The following is a 6,000-nucleotide window of genomic DNA, read 5'->3' on the forward strand; positions in this document are numbered from 1 at the left end:
GGCTGCGGCTCTGGCTCCCGGCGCCCGGAGCCCCGCGCCCGCTCGCGCCCCAGCTCCTGCGCGCCAGCCCGACCCGCCCTAGCGCGCGCCTGCTGGACAAAAGGGACCGTTGGCGTTCTTTTCAACAGTCCCTGGGGCACGTGGCCCCGCCGCGTGGGGGTTGGGGGAGCGCCGCGCGGGCCGGCGGGCGTTAATCCAGCTCCAGGCTGAGTGGGACAGGGGTTAGACTGCACGGAGGGGAGAGGTTGGGATGGCTACACTCTAGTGGAGTGAGGATGTCAGCCCTGAAGGGAAAAAAAAGGGAAAAATGATCCCGGAAAAAAAACTCTCTGAGAGTGTTCCCCAGAGTAATAGAGCTCAGAATCGCGCGTGGATGGATGAATGAATCCCTTATAATCCAGACTATCAGTGAGGCTCGAAAAACTTAACTTGATGTCCAGCACTGTCCACTGTCCTGCCTTCGCACCTTTGCTGAGGCTGCCTCACTTTTGGACTTTTTCCCTATCTTCTCCTGGCAAAATAGTACCCTTCAAATTTCAGCTACCTTTTTCAAAAAGCCTTCTCAAATCATGCTAGCTAGAATTTCTTTCTCTTCCTTATGTTCCCATTGCATAGTTTGTACTTCTAGTCTACTTCCAGATTTTACATATATGTGTGTGCATACATTCTCCACTATATTGTAAGCTTCAAGAATACGAAGTTCTTGTCTTTTTCATCTGTGTTCTCTTCAGTGCCTTGCACATAGTAAGCTTTGCAATTGGTTGATGCTCAATAATTTTTTCACTGAACCGATTTGTAGACGAGATTAGAATCTTTCCCAAATCATGAAATTAGGATTATAGAATCGCAAAATAAAGACCTTCATATGGCCATGCTTAGAATGTGATAAACTCAATTTTAAGAAATGTGGTAGTTAAAAAGTGTAGTGGAAAGCAAAGTTTCTTGGAGTAAGGTAGGTCCTAGGCTTGACACTTACTAATTGTGTAACTTGAATTCACTCCTTTAAGTCTCAGGTTCCTTAACTATAAAATGGGATAATTATTATTAACTCTACAGATTCATGATGATGAGAATCAAGAGAGAAAATATATTAATAAAACCCCTAAAAGTATACATTTATTTCTTTGAGGATGAAGTGATGGTACTTAAATGGTGAATTTAAAAGGGTATTTGGATAATAAATATGTCTTTATAAAGCGCTTGTTCAGAAGACAGTATCCTCAGGTCCAGAACTTATATACAATAGGTACCTGGCACATAGTAGGTGGTCAACAAATATTATATGAGTGAATTCTAAACTTCAAACTCAGTTCTTTAAGTAGAAATATCTTCTAAATCAAAAGGAATCCATATGGCTACTGTAGTTAGTTATATCATTAGACAATACACATTTACATTTAAATGTGGTGCAATTCTGTGCTCACCGAGCAACTTTTTAATTTATGACTTAAGCTTAAATTTGGGAAGACTTAACCCTACAAGGAAAGTGCCCCTACTATGACAGCTACATATCTCCAATTGCAAATGAATTGGATTCTGGTTTATCCACCAGATTGAGCTTGGTTAATGTAGTCAGTACCCCATAATCGCTATAACTTGATAATGGTTCTGGAGTAGAATTGAACTAGACTGGTGAAAAGAACAGTGGAGTTCTGCTCCAGGCCAGATACTCTTGCACTGCCATTAACTTGCAGTATGATTTTGGTCAAGTTACTCCTCTCCGAAAGTCTGGTTACTTATAAAATGAAGAGTGTAAATAGTGGGAGTTCTAACATTCTTTCTGCCTCAGTATCAGTATAGCTCATGAATCACCAACCAGAGTGACCTCTGCATGGTGCTACTTGACTGGGAAGCTCTTTCTGGAATCACAGCCAGTCAGCCTCTCGACACGTCTGATGATGGCAACACTAAAGCCCACAGGAACCATAAGCACATGAGAAGTTAGTCTTCTAGATCTTAACATGCAAGGAAGCAGAGTAACACCAATGGACAATTTGGAGTTTTAAGACCTAAAAGCAGAGCTTCTTTATACTAAGCCAGGGGGTGAAGAGCTGGAGGATCAGTTTAGATAAATCCATGCAAAAAGTTGACTAATTTAAAGATCCGTAGTTGTCCTTTGTTAACTAGTTTATGATTGTTTGCTCTTACACCTTCTTTTTCCAAGTTTTCCAGGGACTACTGATTCTTTAGGTATAAACTTTTGGATCTGGGGTTTGATTTTATCCAACTTACAATCTAGTAAGTTAGCCCATTACTGTTTCATGGATGCTAGCAGAAGACACAAGACTCCTGGGTCAGAGAGAAAGGACTTTATTACAACACAACAAGCTGGGTGAGCATGAGATTTACATCAATTTACCTTGCTCCCAAATCCCACAGGGGCAATGGAGAGGGCCCAAATGGAGGCCTGCACCTGCAAGAGGTTGCATTAGAGGAGAGGAACGCTTAGCTTGAAGAATCTACTGTTTTAATGGTAAGCAAAAATGAGATTGCTCTTTGCCCCACATTACCTCAACCCTTAAAATGGCTTGCTGAAAATCTATTCTGAGTCCAGATAAAGAGTCATCAAGATCTTGCATTCCTAGCATATTCACCAAGGCATGTAGAAATGGGAGACACCACGGAGCAGTGTCTTCCAAAACAAATGTTGGGGTTGCCGCCCCTAGTGAATTTTACTTTTACTGAATTTTATTATCTCCTTTAAACTCAGAATGACATAAAGTATATGTCCTCTTGCCCTTTAGCTTCTTTGCAGCATAGGATTGTGGAAAGAACACAGGCTTTGGAGTCAGAGGACCTGTTGGACTCCTAGATTTTCCATTAACTGTTGTGTGAACTCAGTCAAGCCATTTAACACTCCCTTCCAGAGCCTCAGCTTCCTCATCTGCAAAATAGCAGCAATATCTACTTCAATGTTGCTGTGAAGACTAAATGGAAAAGAAATTGAGAAAAAACGTTGTAAAAGGTAAGAGCCAATCAGCAAAATCTGGGAACAACCCAAATCCACAAAAGTGTCTTTCACCTGGTGAATGAATAAACAAAGTATGGTAAATCCACACAAGGGGCTGAGCACTACAAAGGAATGAACTATTGATACAAGCAACACCATGGGTGTATTGCAAATGCATTGTGCTAACTAAAAGAAGGCAGACTCAAGAGGCTACATACCACATGATTCTGGAATAGACAAAACTGTGAGGACAGAAAATAGATTAGTGGTTGCCAGGGGAAGGGTTAACCACAAAGGAGTATATGGGAATTCTTTGAAATGATGAAATTGTTCTATATCTTTATTATGGGATGGTTACAGGATCTTAGCTAGCCTGATGCAACCTTTTGCCTGGGTCCTTACCAAATATCCAGAGTCCTGTCAACTTCAAGCACACAGCATCCGCCTGCCATACGCCTCTTGTCCCAGAGGTTGAGGTTATCTTTCCTAAAATGGCTTCTTCGTGTGTCTTGTCAAACTTAAAGTGGGATGGAGGAAGCCCCTGACCCACATCATAAGGAGTCATGCATTTATTTGAGCACTGTTTGTAAACTGAAAAAAAAAAAATACTGGAAACAATGTCAATATCCTTAGATAACAAATCGTTTTTTAAATGGTAATATATTCACAGCATGGAATCTTACACAGCCACAAACAGAATGAATTTAAGTTATGTCTGGTGACTTGGAGGGATTTCCACAGCTGACATTAAATTTAAAAAGCAAAGTGCAAAAAAAGAAAAAGCATATCATTTGAATTACTTTTTTATAAAATAATGATCAAGAAATTCAGTTGGGAGGCCAGGTGTGGTGGCTCACGCCTATAATCCTAGCACTCTGGGAGGCTAGGGTGGGAGGATTGCTTGAGGTCAGGAATTCGAGACCATCCTGAGCAACTGTGAGACTTTCTCTACTAAACATAGAAAAATTAGCTGGGCATCGTGGTGCAAGCCTGTAGTCCCAGCTACTTGGGAGGCTGAGGCAGGAGGATCAATTGAGCCTAAGAGTTTGAAGTTGTAGTGAGCTATGATGACTCCACTGTACTCTACCCGGTGCAATAGAGCAAGATTCTGTCTCAAAAAAAAAAAAAAAAGAAAAGAAAAGAAAAGAAAGAAATTCAGTCAGATTTGGTGCTCGTGCCTGTCATCTCAGCACTTTGGAAGGCAGAGGTGGGCGGATCACTTGAGGCCAGGTGTTTGAGACCAGCCTGGGCAACATAGCAAGACTGTCTCTACAAAAAATAAAAAATAAATTAGCTGGGCATAGTGATAATGTGCCTGTAGTTCCAGCTACTCAGCAGGCTGAAGTGGGAGGATTGCCTGAGCCCAGGAGTTTGAGGTTGCCCTGAACTATGATGCCACTGCACTCTAGCAAGGGTGACAGAGCAAGACTCTGTCTCAAAAATGAATTAATAAATAATAAATAAAAATGGCTGGTCATTATTTGTAATGGCCGAAAACTAGAAACAGCCCAGATGCCCTTTTGCCAACATGTGAATATTTAAAGAAACTGTGGTATATCCATACCACAGAATACTATTCAATAATAAAAAGAACAAACTATCTTTATTTAATCTCCAGGGAATTATGCTGTATGAAAGAAGCTAATCCCAAAAGATTACATACTATATGACTCTATTTAAATAACACTTTTGAAAAAGCAAAATTTTAGAACTGGAAATAAGATTAGTGGTTGCCAGGGATTAGGTATGTAGTAGGGGATGGGGAATCGGGATGTGTTTATAAAAGGGCAACATGGGGGATCCTTGTGGTGATGGAACTGTTCTGTATGTTGACTTTGGTGGCATTTCTACATATAATCAATATAAAAATTATTGAGATATTTTATGGTTATTTTTGTATTAGGTCTTCAAAATCCCGTGTGAATTCTACATTTTATAGCACATCTCCATTTGTACTATCTGCATTTCAAGTGCCCAGTAGCCATGTGTGGCTTGTGACTACCCTATTATATACAGGACAATGCAGCTCTAGTAGCTCTTCCCCTTCTCCTTCCCCAGGGATTTTAATCTGAGCCACACCAGCTTCCTCAACCAATTTTTCATACATTGGGCACTATTTCAAGTACTAGAAGTCAATAATTGTTTAATCACATTTATATTTGATATAATGGCATATAATGGAAAATTTCCTTATGAGACTGGTTAAAAGAACAAACGATCAAGGGAGATTGTTAATCACTTGAAGATATGTAAAAATTCCATAATCTATATAGGATGACCTAAGTATGGCATTTCAAAAGAAAAATAAATTAGAAATCACATGTATTTCATTTCTAGTCACTTTTTTCTAATACCCCACTTCAAGATTTAAAGGCTAACAGGTTGGTCTTTTGCATTAAGCACAACCAGGCCCAAAGAGTCAGAGTAGACATTATCACGGCAATCAATTAAACAAACACTGTCATTATTACACCTGATCTTTAGGTACTTGATCTAGCCCCCTCCAAGAAGGATGCATTTGCACTAAATTAAAATGAACACTTTTCTTTCCTGAAGGTGGCACTGTGAACGTGGAAAGTAGTTAGCTCTGTTCACTAAGTATTCAGGAACTATGGGACTATCTTATCAGGTTAAAAAATGCAACATAATATGCATCTCAGTTATTCTGATGCCTCTGATTATCTTAATTGCTATTTTCCTTTCATTTTGATTCTTCTCTCTTCCTTTTTGAAATCAAATTTATTGTCTATAGTAACTGTGCCCATCAACTTCTTGGGTTTTTATATTAAGATATTGCTTTCTTTAAAAACAACACAATAGCTAAAATTTATTGAATGCTGTGTTCAGCCACTGTACTAAGCACTTTAGTTTATAGCACTTTTGTACTTCAGTGGTGGGATAAAGAAAGGAGCTATTTGAAAAGAGTATTTAAGTCCTACAACTCCAACTTACTTGATTTTGCTAGGGAAATTAAGAGTTTATAAATTTGTTTCTCTGCTTTTTTTCTGGGACAACATATAAGGAGACACAATACGATGTTTGTCTGTATT

Source organism: Eulemur rufifrons, chromosome 17 (genome assembly GCF_041146395.1).
Source record: "Eulemur rufifrons isolate Redbay chromosome 17, OSU_ERuf_1, whole genome shotgun sequence".
Classification (NCBI taxonomy): domain Eukaryota; kingdom Metazoa; phylum Chordata; class Mammalia; order Primates; family Lemuridae; genus Eulemur; species Eulemur rufifrons.